The sequence below is a fragment of the Oncorhynchus nerka genome, linkage group LG27 (assembly GCF_034236695.1).
Source record: "Oncorhynchus nerka isolate Pitt River linkage group LG27, Oner_Uvic_2.0, whole genome shotgun sequence".
NCBI classification, from domain to species: Eukaryota; Metazoa; Chordata; class Actinopteri; order Salmoniformes; family Salmonidae; genus Oncorhynchus; species Oncorhynchus nerka.
In genome coordinates, this window is record NC_088422.1 from 106,475,822 (window position 1) to 106,488,610 (window position 12,789).

The 12,789-nt window shown below is 49.5% G+C and overlaps 1 pseudogene; it reads right to left on the minus strand.

The window, feature by feature from the left end:
* The window catches only part of LOC135565449 (insulin-like growth factor 1 receptor), a 109,071-nt pseudogene extending 96,540 nt beyond the window's left edge, over positions 1 to 12,531 (minus strand).
* Positions 12,532 to 12,789: the final 258 nt, after the last annotated feature.

The following is a 12,789-nucleotide window of genomic DNA, read 5'->3' on the forward strand; positions in this document are numbered from 1 at the left end:
TGGGAACTGGCTTGCTATGCAGCCGTGAGACTTGGGAACTGGCTTGCTATGCAGCCGCGAGACTTGGGAACTGGCTTGCTATGCAGCCGCGAGACTTGGGAACTGGCTTGCTATGCAGCCGTGAGACTTGGGAACTGGCTTGCTATGCAGCCGTGAGACTTGGGTGCCGGTTCACAGCAGAAGGCTACTACTGTATGTATTAATGGGTTCACAGCAGAAGGCTACTACGGTATGTATTAATGGGTTCACAGCAGAAAGACTACTACTGTATGTATTAATGGGTTCACAGAGAAGACTACTACTGTATGTATTAATGGGTTCACAGCAGAAAGACTACTACGGTATGTATTAATGGGTTCACAGCAGAAAGACTACTACTGTATGTATTAATGGGTTCACAGCAGAAAGACTACTACGGTATGTATTAATGGGTTCACAGCAGAAAGACTACTACGGTATGTATTAATGGGTTCACAGAGAAGACTACTACTGTATGTATTAATGGGTTCACAGAGAAGACTACTACGGCATGTATTAATGGGTTCACAGCAGAAAGACTACTACTGTATGTATTAATGGGTTCACAGCAGAAAGACTACGGTATGTATTAATGGGTTAACAGCAGAAAGACTACTACTGTATGTATTAATGGGTTCACAGAGAAGACTACTACTGTATGTATTAATGGGTTCACAGAGAAGACTACTACTGTATGTATTAATGGGTTCACCGAGAAGACTACTACTGTATGTATTAATGGGTTAACAGCAGAAAGACTACTACTGTATGTATTAATGGGTTCACAGCAGAAAGACTACTACGGTATGTATTAATGGGTTCACAGCAGTAAGACTACTACTGTATGTATTAATGGGTTCACAGCAGAAAGACTACTACTGTATGTATTAATGGGTTCACAGCAGAAAGACTACTACGGTATGTATTAATGGGTTCACAGCAGTAAGACTACTACTGTATGTATTAATGGGTTCACAGCAGAAAGACTACTACGGTATGTATTAATGGGTTCACAGCAGTAAGACTACTACGGTATGTATTAATGGGTTCACAGCAGAAAGACTACTACTGTATGTATTAATGGGTTCACAGAGAAGACTACTACTGTATGTATTAATGGGTTCACAGCAGAAATACTACTACTGTATGTATTAATGGGTTCACATCAGAAAGACTACTACGGTATGTATTAATGGGTTCACAGCAGAAAGACTACTACTGTATGTATTAATGGGTTCACAGCAGAAAGACTACTACGGTATGTATTAATGGGTTCACAGCAGAAAGACTACTACTGTATGTATTAATGGGTTCACAGAGAAGACTACTACGGTATGTATTAATGGGTTCACAGCAGAAAGACTACTACGGTATGTATTAATGGGTTCACAGCAGAAAGACTACTACTGTATGTATTAATGGGTTCACATCAGAAAGACTACTACTGTATGTATTAATGGGTTCACAGCAGAAAGACTACTACGGTATGTATTAATGGGTTCACAGAGAAGACTACTACTGTATGTATTAATGGGTTCAGAGAGAAGACTACTACTGTATGTATTAATGGGTTCACAGCAGAAAGACTACTACGGTATGTATTAATGGGTTCACAGCAGAAAGACCACATTCAAAGTGTGTTGTCAGTATATCCTTGTGTAGTAATGTTACATACATCATTTCATTTAGACAAAGCCTTTTCACTGTTAAAATAATGAGATGCTTTTTCTTTAAAAAAATATATATACTCTCACAAGTATTTGAATACTAACGTCCGTTTGGATATTTGAATACTGTACGAACCGTGCCCATCCCTATTCAGCCCCTTTAATAGTAGGATGAGCCTTGTCCACTTCCTAATTCACTGCTACAGCTGTCTGGCCTGCATTAGCTCCCCTCTCGTGCTGCACACAAGTTAACACACTTAAATAACACAACACTGCATGTGGAAATGTTGAACTTTTCACAAAACAAAGTCCTTTATCTCCCTCACACCCCCACCACTTGTCTGGTTTCCACTAGATTCCACAGCCACAAAGTCAGATTCCACAGCCACAAAGTCAAATTCCACAGCCACAAAGTCAGATTCAACAGCCACAAAGTCAAATTCCACAGCCACAAAGTCAAATTCCACAGCCACAAAGTCAAATTCCACAGCCACAAAGTCAGATCCCACAGCCACAAAGTCAGATCCCACAGCCACAAAGTCAGATCCCACAGCCACAAAGTCAGATTCCACAGCCACAAAGTCAGATTCCACAGCCACAAAGTCAGATTCCACAGCCACAAAGTCAGATTCCACAGCCACAAAGTCAGATTCCACAGCCACAAAGTCAGATTCCACAGCCACAAAGTCAGATTCCACAGCCACAAAGTCAGATTCACCAGCCACAAAGTCAGATTCCACAGCCACAAAGTCAGATTCCACAGCCACAAAGTCAGATTCCACAGCCACAAAGTCAAATTCCACAGCCACAAAGTCAAATTCCACAGCCACAAAGTCAAATTCCACAGCCACAAAGTCAGATTCCACAGCCACAAAGTCAGATTCCACAGCCACAAAGTCAGATTCCACAGCCACAAAGTCAAATTCCACAGCCACAAAGTCAAATTCCACAGCCACAAAGTCAGATTCCACAGCCACAAAGTCAGATTCCACAGCCACAAAGTCAGATTCCACAGCCACAAAGTCAGATTCCACAGCCACAAAGTCAGATTCCACAGCCACAAAGTCAGATCCCACAGCCACAAAGTAAGATTCCACAGCCACAAAGTCAAATTCCACAGCCACAAAGTCAAATTCCACAGCCACAAAGTCAGATTCTACAGCCACAAAGTCAGATTCCACAGCCACAAAGTCAAATTCCACAGCCACAAAGTCAGATTCCACAGCCACAAAGTCAGATTCCACAGCCACAAAGTCAGATTCCACAGCCACAAAGTCAAATTCCACAGCCACAAAGTCAGATTCCACAGCCACAAAGTCAGATTCCACAGCCACAAAGTCAGATTCCACAGCCACAAAGTAAGATTCCACAGCCACAAAGTCAAATTCCACAGCCACAAAGTCAGATTCCACAGCCACAAAGTCAAATTCCACAGCCACAAAGTCAGATTCCACAGCCACATTCTGACTCTCGAAAGACGCCATTACTTTCTTAAAGAGACAGCGCACACATTTATAAAAAAAAAGAAGCTCCTTGAATTGAATCGATTGCTTTTCTACGCTCCTGCTCTCCCTCTGCAAACTAGATGTTTGCTCCCTGCAGTAGCGCCGAGGTGTCAAGTGGATGATGGGATCACTTCATTAGTTACTGAGTCCACAGAGAGGAAGCTTTCCTCCTCACACCGACACTACAGTGACTACAGACACGACAGCGAGAGTCTAGCAGGAGTGGGAACTATGGACGGGATTCTTCAATTAAGTGTTTGTCATTTAACGAGAAACATCTTAGTTAGATGTAAAATTACGAGACTAAGACCTGAGGCAGTGTTACTGGCTGTTGTTGCTACGGCGACTCCAGAGGGGCAAACAGAACAGAGAGGGTGACTGTGAGACTAAGACCTGAGGCAGTGTTACTGGCTGTTGTTGCTACGGCGTCTCCAGAGGCAGTGTTACTGGCTGTTGTTGCTACGGCGTCTCCAGAGGGGCAAACAGAACAGAGAGGGTGACTGTGAGACTAAGGCTCAGTTCCACCTCATCACTGCCCCTGTACGGTCCCTGTAGCTCAGTTCCACCTCATCACTGCCCCTGTACGGTCCCTGTAGCTCAGTTCCCCTGTACGGTTCCTGTAGCTCAGTTCCCCTCATCACTGCCCCTGTACGGTCCCTGTAGCTCAGTTCCACCTCATCACTGCCCCTGTACGGTCCCTGTAGCTCAGTTCCCCCTCATCACTGCCCCTGTACGGTCCCTGTAGCTCAGTTCCCCTGTACGGTCCCTGTAGCTCAGTTCCCCTGTACGGTCCCTGTAGCTCAGTTCCCCTGTACGGTCCCTGTAGCTCAGTTCCACCTCATCACTACCCCTGTACGGTCCCTGTAGCTCAGTTCCCCTGTACGGTCCCTGTAGCTCAGTTCCACCTCATCACTGCCCCTGTACGGTCCCTGTAGCTCAGTTCCACCCTCACTGCCCCTGTACGGTCCCTGTAGTCCCTGTACGGTAGCTCAGTTCCACCCACTGCCCCTGTACGGTCCCTGTAGCTCAGTTCCACCTCATCACTGCCCCTGTACGGTCCCTGTAGCTCAGTTCCACCTCATCACTGCCCCTGTACGGTCCCTGTAGCTCAGTTCCACCTCATCACTGCCCCTGTACGGTCCCTGTAGCTCAGTTCCACCTCATCACTGCCCCTGTACGGTCCCTGTAGCTCAGTTCCACCTCATCACTGCCCCTGTACGGTCCCTGTAGCTCAGTTCCCCTGTACGGTCCCTGTAGCTCAGTTCCACCTCATCACTGCCCCTGTACGGTCCCTGTAGCTCAGTTCCACCTCATCACTGCCCCTGTACGGTCCCTGTAGCTCAGTTCCACCTCATCACTGCCCCTGTACGGTCCCTGTAGCTCAGTTCCACCTCATCACTGCCCCTGTACGGTCCCTGTAGCTCAGTTCCACCTCATCACTGCCCCTGTACGGTCCCTGTAGCTCAGTTCCACCTCATCACTGCCCCTGTACGGTCCCTGTAGCTCAGGTCCCTGTAGCTCAGTTCCACCTCATCACTGCCCCTGTACGGTCCCTGTAGCTCAGTTCCACCTCATCACTGCCCCTGTACGGTCCCTGTAGCTCAGTTCCTGTAGGTCCCTCCATCACTCATCACGGTCCCTAGCTCAGTTCCCCTGTACGGTCCCTGTAGCTCAGTTCCAGCTCATCACTGCCCCTGTACGGTCCCTGTAGCTCAGTTCCACCCCATCACTGCCCCTGTACGGTCCCTGTAGCTCAGTTCCACCTCATCACTGCCCCTGTACGGTCCCTGTAGCTCAGTTCCACCTCATCACTGCCCCTGTACGGTCCCTGTAGCTCAGTTCCCCTGTACGGTCCCTGTAGCTCAGTTCCCCTGTACGGTCCCTGTAGCTCAGTTCCCCTGTACGGTCCCTGTAGCTCAGTTCCACCTCATCACTGCCCCTGTACGGTCCCTGTAGCTCAGTTCCCCTGTACGGTCCCTGTAGCTCAGTTCCCTCATCACTGCCCTGTACGGTCCCTGTAGCTCAGTTCCCCTCCACGGTCCCTGTAGCTCAGTTCCACCTCATCACTGCCCCTGTACGGTCCCTGTAGCTCAGTTCCCTCATCACTGCCCCTGTACGGTCCCTGTAGCTCAGTTCCACCTCATCACTGCCCCTGTACGGTCCCTGTAGCTCAGTTCCACCTCATCACTGCCCCTGTACGGTCCCTGTAGCTCAGTTCCACCTCATCACTGCCCCTGTACGGTCCCTGTAGCTCAGTTCCACCTCATCACTGCCCCTGTCCCTAGCTCAGTTCCACCTCATCACTGCCCCTACGGTCCCTGTAGCTCAGTTCCACCTCATCACTGTACGGTCCCTGTAGCTCAGTTCCACCTCATCACTGCCCCTGTACGGTCCCTGTAGCTCAGTTCCACCTCATCACTGCCCCTGTACGGTCCCTGTAGCTCAGTTCCACCTCATCACTGCCCCTGTACGGTCCCTGTAGCTCAGTTCCACCTCATCACTGCCCCTGTACGGTCCCTGTAGCTCAGTTCCACCTCATCACTGCCCCTGTACGGTCCCTGTAGCTCAGTTCCACCTCACTGCCCCACGGTCCCTGTAGCTCAGTCCTGTACGGTCCCTGTAGCTCAGTTCCACCTCATCACTGCCCTGTACGGTCCCTGTAGCTCAGTTCCACCTCATCAGTGCCCCTGTACGGTCCCTGTAGCTCAGTTCCACCTCATCACTGCCCTGTACGGTCCCTGTAGCTCAGTTCCCCTCACGGTCCCTGTAGCTCAGCCCCTGTACGGTCCCTGTAGCTCAGTTTCACTGCCCCTGTACGGTCCCTGTAGCTCAGTTCCACCTCATCACTGCCCCTGTACGGTCCCTGTCAGTTCCCTGTACGGTCCCAGTTCCACCTCATCACTGCCCCTGTACGGTCCCTGTAGCTCAGTTCCACCTCATCACTGCCCCTGTACGGTCCCTGTAGCTCAGTTCCCCTGTACGGTCCCTGTAGCTCAGTTCCCCTGTACGGTCCCTGTAGCTCAGTTCCACCTCATCACTGCCCCTGTACGGTCCCTGTAGCTCAGTTCCACCTCATCACTGCCCCTGTACGGTCCCTGTAGCTCAGTTCCACCTCATCACTGCCCCTGTACGGTCCCTGTAGCTCAGTTCCCTGTACGGTCCCTGTAGCTCAGTTCCACCTCATCACTGCCCCTGTACGGTCCCTGTAGCTCAGTTCCACCTCATCACTGCCCCTGTACGGTCCCTGTAGCTCAGTTCCACCTCATCACTGCCCCTGTACGGTCCCTGTAGCTCAGTTCCCCACGGTCCCTGTAGCTCAGTTCCACCTCATCACTGCCCCTGTACGGTCCCTGTAGCTCAGTTCCACCTCATCACTGCCCCTGTACGGTCCCTGTAGCTCAGTTCCACCTCATGCCCCAGCTCAGCCCCTGTACGGTCCCTGTAGCTCAGTTCCACCTCATCACTGCCCCTGTACGGTCCCTGTAGCTCAGTTCCACCTCATCACTGCCCCTGTACGGTCCCTGTAGCTCAGTTCCACCTCATCAGCTCAGCCCCTGTACGGTCCCTGTAGCTCAGTTCCACCTCATCACTGCCCCTGTACGGTCCCTGTAGCTCAGTTCCGGTCCCTCATAGCTCAGCCCCTGTACGGTCCCTGTAGCTCAGTTCCGGTCCCTCAGCTCACTTCCCTGTACGGTCCCTGTAGCTCAGTTCCACCTCATCACTGCCCCTGTCACGGTCCCTGTAGCTCAGTTCCACCTCATCACTGCCCCTGTACGGTCCCTGTAGCTCAGTTCCACCTCATCACTGCCCCTGTACGGTCCCTGTAGCTCAGTTCCCTGTACGGTCCCTGTAGCTCAGTTCCACCTCATCACTGCCCCTGTACGGTCCCTGTAGCTCAGTTCCACCTCATCACTGCCCCTGTACGGTCCCTGTAGCTCAGTTCCCCTCATCACTGCCCTGTACGGTCCCTGTAGCTCAGTTCCCCTGTACGGTCCCCCTGTACGGTCCCTGTAGCTCAGTTCCACCTCATCACTGCCCCTGTACGGTCCCTGTAGCTCAGTTCCACCTCATCACTGCCCCTGTACGGTCCCTGTAGCTCAGTTCCCCTGTACGGTCCCTGTAGCTCAGTTCCACCTCATCACTGCCCCTGTACGGTCCCTGTAGCTCAGTCCACACCTCATCACTGCCCCTGTACGGTCCCTGTAGCTCAGTTCCACCTCATCACTGCCCCTGTACGGTCCCTGTAGCTCAGTTCCCCTGTACGGTCCCTGTAGCTCAGTTCCACCTCATCACTGCCCCTGTACGGTCCCTGTAGCTCAGTTCCACCTCATCACTGCCCCTGTACGGTCCCTGTAGCTCAGTTCCCCTGTACGGTCCCTGTAGCTCAGTTCCCCTGTACGGTCCCTGTAGCTCAGTTCCCCTCATCACGGTCCCTGTAGCTCAGTTCCACCTCATCACTGCCCCTGTACGGTCCCAGCTCAGTTCCACCTCATCACTGCCCCTGCACGGTCCCTGTAGCTCAGTTCCCCTGTACGGTCCCTGTAGCTCAGTTCCACCTCATCACTGCCCCTGTACGGTCCCTGTAGCTCAGTTCCCACTGGTCCCAGCTCAGTTCCCCTGTACGGTCCCTGTAGCTCAGTTCCACCTCACCGGTTCTCATTTGCCCCTGTACGGTCCCTGCTAGCTCAGTTCCCCTGTAGCTCAGTCCAACGGGCTAGCTCAGTTCCCCTGTACGGTCCCTGTAGCTCAGTTCCCCTGTCACAACGGTCCCTGTAGCTCAGTTCCACCTCATCACTGCCCCTGTCACAACGGTCCTCATTCCTGTCACGGCCCCTTCTCAGTCACCTCAGTATCCCCTGTCACAACGGTCCCTGTAGCTCAGTTCCACCTCATCACTGCCCCTGTCATTCCCAGAGTATTCCCGGGTAGCTCAGTTCCCCTGTCACAACGGGTCCCTGTCAGCTCAGTTCCACCTCTGTCACTGCCCCTGTCACAACGGGTCCCTGTAGCTCAGTTCCACGGGCTGCTGTCATTCCCCTGTATTGTCCCTGCTGCTCATTCCCCTGTCACAACGGTCCCTGTCAGCTCAGTATTGTCCACCTCATCACTGCCCCTGTATTGTCCCGGGCTAGCTGTCATTCCCAGAGTATTGTCCAACGTAGCTGCAGTCATTCCTCAGTATTGTCACAACGGGCTGCTGTCATTCCCTGTAGCTCAGTTCCACGGGCTGCTGTCATTCCCAGAGTATTGTAACATCTCAGTCCACATATCTTCACCTTCTCATTTAATGTCTCAGAGTATTGTCACAACGGGCTGCTGTCATTCCCAGAGTATTGTCACAACGGGCTGCTGTCATTCCCAGAGTATTGTCACAACGGGCTGCTGTCATTCCCAGAGTATTGTCACAACGGGCTGCTGTCATTCCCAGAGTATTGTCACAACGGGCTGCTGTCATTCCCAGAGTATTGTCACAACGGGCTGCTGTCATTCCCAGAGTATTGTCACAACGGGCTGCTGTCATTCCCAGAGTATTGTCACAACGGGCTGCTGTCATTCCCAGAGTATTGTCACAACGGGCTGCTGTCATTCCCAGAGTATTGTCACAACGGGCTGCTGTCATTCCCAGAGTATTGTCACAACGGGCTGCTGTCATTCCCAGAGTATTGTCACAACGGGCTGCTGTCATTCCCAGAGTATTGTCACAACGGGCTGCTGTCATTCCCAGAGTATTGTCACAACGGGCTGCTGTCATTCCCAGAGTATTGTCACAACAGGCTGCTGTCATTCCCAGAGTATTGTCACAACGGGCTGCTGTCATTCCCAGAGTCTCACTCTGCCATTTTAGACCATGGCGTTCGGAGGGCATTATATCAAATCATTTAAAAGATGCATATGTCCTCCGATTAACATTACAGCATTGTTGCATTTTATTTTTTAAATGTAACGTTTATTTAACCAGGCAAGTCAGTTACACTGACGACCTACGACCTGCATTAGGATGTTTATTTTCTCCTTTATGACGATCGGGGTTTGATAGTTTTGTGATTTAATTACATTTTGTTACAATTACATCTCATTTTTCATTTATGGATTTTTTTCCCCCCGTAATTTTAAAGATCCCAATGTCTTATTAACGTTGACAGCCCTAATGGCCAGGGCCCATTTCTGCCAGGGCCCATTTGTGCCAGGGCCCATTTGTGCCAGGGCCCATTTCTGCCAGGGCCCATTTCTGCCAGGGCCCTAATGGCCAGGGCCCATTTCTGCCAGGGCCCATTTCTGTCACTTCATTGAGCTGACAAGCTTCAGTCTGCTCAGCACCCACCGTAGAAGCAGTAACAGTCAGTTCACTCTCCTGTCCGACTGGTGTACTGTCATTGGGCGATAGTGTTCAGGTTTGCTCTACCACGCCAAGGCCAGATATGCTTACCACCATGTAAAGTGCACCCTCTTCAGGACAAATATTCATTATTGAGCATTTTCTCAGAAATCGGTTCTCATAAATCGGACGATAATATCAGCTTTATTTAAACATACACATGGCAAGTTCCTCTCAAGAACTTGCCACTTAGCATGTTGAAATAAACAAGGAACAAGCCGTTTCACTTGAGAAAATAATCGAGCTCGTTAGAACCAAACCATCAGCTAGACACACTCATTCAAACAGAGGACGAGTCACTTGAGAAAATAATCGAGCTCGTTGTGAACCAAACCATCAGCTAGACACACTCATTCAAACAGCGGACGAGGATGGATTGAAAAACCCCTGAGACTGTTCCTACCTTTCTGGCAGTGGTTAGAGGTCCAGCAGCGACAGTTGAAGTTGTCATTGAAGTTGGTCTTGATGCATCGACGACTGTCCTCCACGATGCCTGGACACACGTCCCCACACTCCTTACTCTGTTTATTCCCTGCTATGAAGTTATTAAACTCAGCATCCATGATAAGAGACCAGTCGATAGAGTCCAAATAGCAGAGCTCAGGGTTCTTCTCGATCCGGATGGCTCCTCTGGTGATGTTCTGGAGGCTGTAGAGGCCGATGTCCTTCAGAGAAGTCATCTCAAAGATCACCAGGGCGTAATTGTAAAAGAGATTTCGCCCTCGGATCACTGTGAGGTTAGGGAACAGGGTGGACAGGGAGTCCAGGCCCGAGACTCTGAATAAAAATTAAATCAAAACTTTGTTTAAAAAGTGATTTTTTTTTTTTAAAGCAGCAACACACTTCTACATGGAAACAACATAAAAAGAGATCAAAGTAAAACAAGCAGGAATAATCAAAAAGATGAATAAAATAATAGTGAAATCATTGAGAGGCGGAAGCTGTGTATCTGACCCGCTAACCTGAACAGCAGCAAGTAGTCAGTGATCATGGTGAGTTTGGGGAAGGAGAGCGAGCGGAACACTTCCTGGTTGAGGTTGTAGTTCTTGTCTCCTATTAGGAGGATCTGGAGGTAACCCTCGACGATCGTACAGTTCTCCAGGCGACGGAACTCACTGATGTCGTTACCGATGTCAATGCTGGGACCACAAACTGGACAGAGAGAGAGAGAGAGAGAGACAATGGAAGAGACTTTAAATGTACTTTTCAATTTCAACTAAAGCCCAATAAAAGCCTTGTAGAGAGCTAGAGAAACAGACTTAGCCTAACATAATGGTTGCTTTCATGCTATGGGACGAGGGTTTGAGATCATTTCACTACTCTAATAATATCATACATTTATCCGTTTTCCAGATATTGGAAACACATGTCGTTGTTTTTTTTTTTTACATAAGAGAAGGTTACTTAAGGGAACAAATGTAAGGAGTGTGTTTGGTCGGGATGGACGTTATAATGCGAACGTCTAGCAACCCAGAGGTTGGTGGTTCGAATCTCATCACAGACAACTACTTACTATGTTTTCACTACTTACTATGTTAGTTAACCCCTAACCTGACTCATAACCCGCGTTAGCCACATAGCTAACGCTAGCCACAACTAATTGGAATTCGTACCTTAAGACATTTAAGAAAATGGATAACATATTGTACTTATTGCAAAATGTGTAACATCATACGAAATGTAATTCGTTACTTCCACCAATGAATACGACACGTAAGACATTATACTAAACAGAAACTCGGTTTTCCAGGATAATAGGACATGTGGAGAGAGCAGGTTGTCCCTGTAGGTACATTACGTTCAACAATGGTTGTCTAAAGGTAGAACAAGATCAACTATTGGGAGCAAAGAGGAGCATTAAGACAACGTAGCAAATATATATATATATATATATACACAGTATTGCATTTATCAATTTAGTTAGCTAGTCGTTACCTGGAAAACGGAGATAAAACCACTTACTTTCTCCATGTGCGGGCCGAGGGCAGGTCGCGGAGACACACAGCAGCAGACCACAGAACAAGGTCAACGGATCCGTTTCTGTGCCAGACTTCATTCCGGTAAAAGAAACTTCCTCCCAGCGTCAGAAACAAACAACGGGAATGACCCCAATTAATTAATGCTCCCAATATGGTCGCTTCTCAGGCCACACAAATAAAGGCCAAGAACGTGGACCAAAGTGAACACGTCCCTGACTTGTAATTCCTAAATGTTGACTTCTCGGTACCGTCGGTGTTAGTACCGTCAGTATCGGTACCGTCGGCAGCCAAGCCGATGCGATCTCCCGGACTAACAGACGTCGTCTTCTCCTGTGTTGAGGAATGTCCACTGCGGGGTGGGTTGAATCCAGCAGGAAAACAAGGCTGTCTGGTCTCTCTATCATGTAATTACCCGTCGACGTCGGGTTGAGACAGACAACCTCCCAGGGATGTATGAAATGTTACAGAGAAACAGCCGCGTCGAGCAGTTGACAATCCGCATCTTCCGACTCCATTTCTTCAAAAAGCAAAATGCCACTTTGTTCGCTTGAATGCGCTCTTCACCAGGCGGGGAGAAAGTCCTCCCAACGTGGACGGGAGAGCAGGCTTGGTTCGGGGTTTGGTGGCGGTAATACTTTAGTTAGCACATGAATGGGGGGAAAAGAGCCCTCCCGGAGTGAGACACATGAGGTTTGATCCAAAATATCCGTCAGGACGAAAAAGGATTCAACAACTGCAGCCCCCGGTGTCTCCCCTCCTCCGTCTTCACCCGCCGCTCATACAGACACACTAACGACTGAATCCATTTTCAGCACGTAGAAACGGGATTATTTCAATATCGTCAGTGTTCGTTCAGATTCAGACCCTTGTAGTATCCCAATTTGAGCCCGTTTTCTTGTCTTCTTTACAACGTCAGTCAGCGGCTCCGGTTGTGGGATCACGGCTCAGTGGGATGGATTCAGCGCCGTAAAACAAGGCTGGATGTTTCTTTCAGCCACACACGGTAGACTGCTACGTCCTTACTAGGCTGGAAGGAAAACCTGGACCGAATCCAGGAGTGGCTTTGTTTTTTCCTCTCACAGATGCTCACCAGCTTGGGAGTCCTAAAAAACGGAAATGACTTACCTCTGGATTGTTCAGTCATTGCTATGGGGAAAGTACATTGGGAAACGTCAAAAAGAAGGTCTGAGGTTAACACAGGTTTAGGAGATATTATACAGTCTTTTTCTATGAGATAATATCAT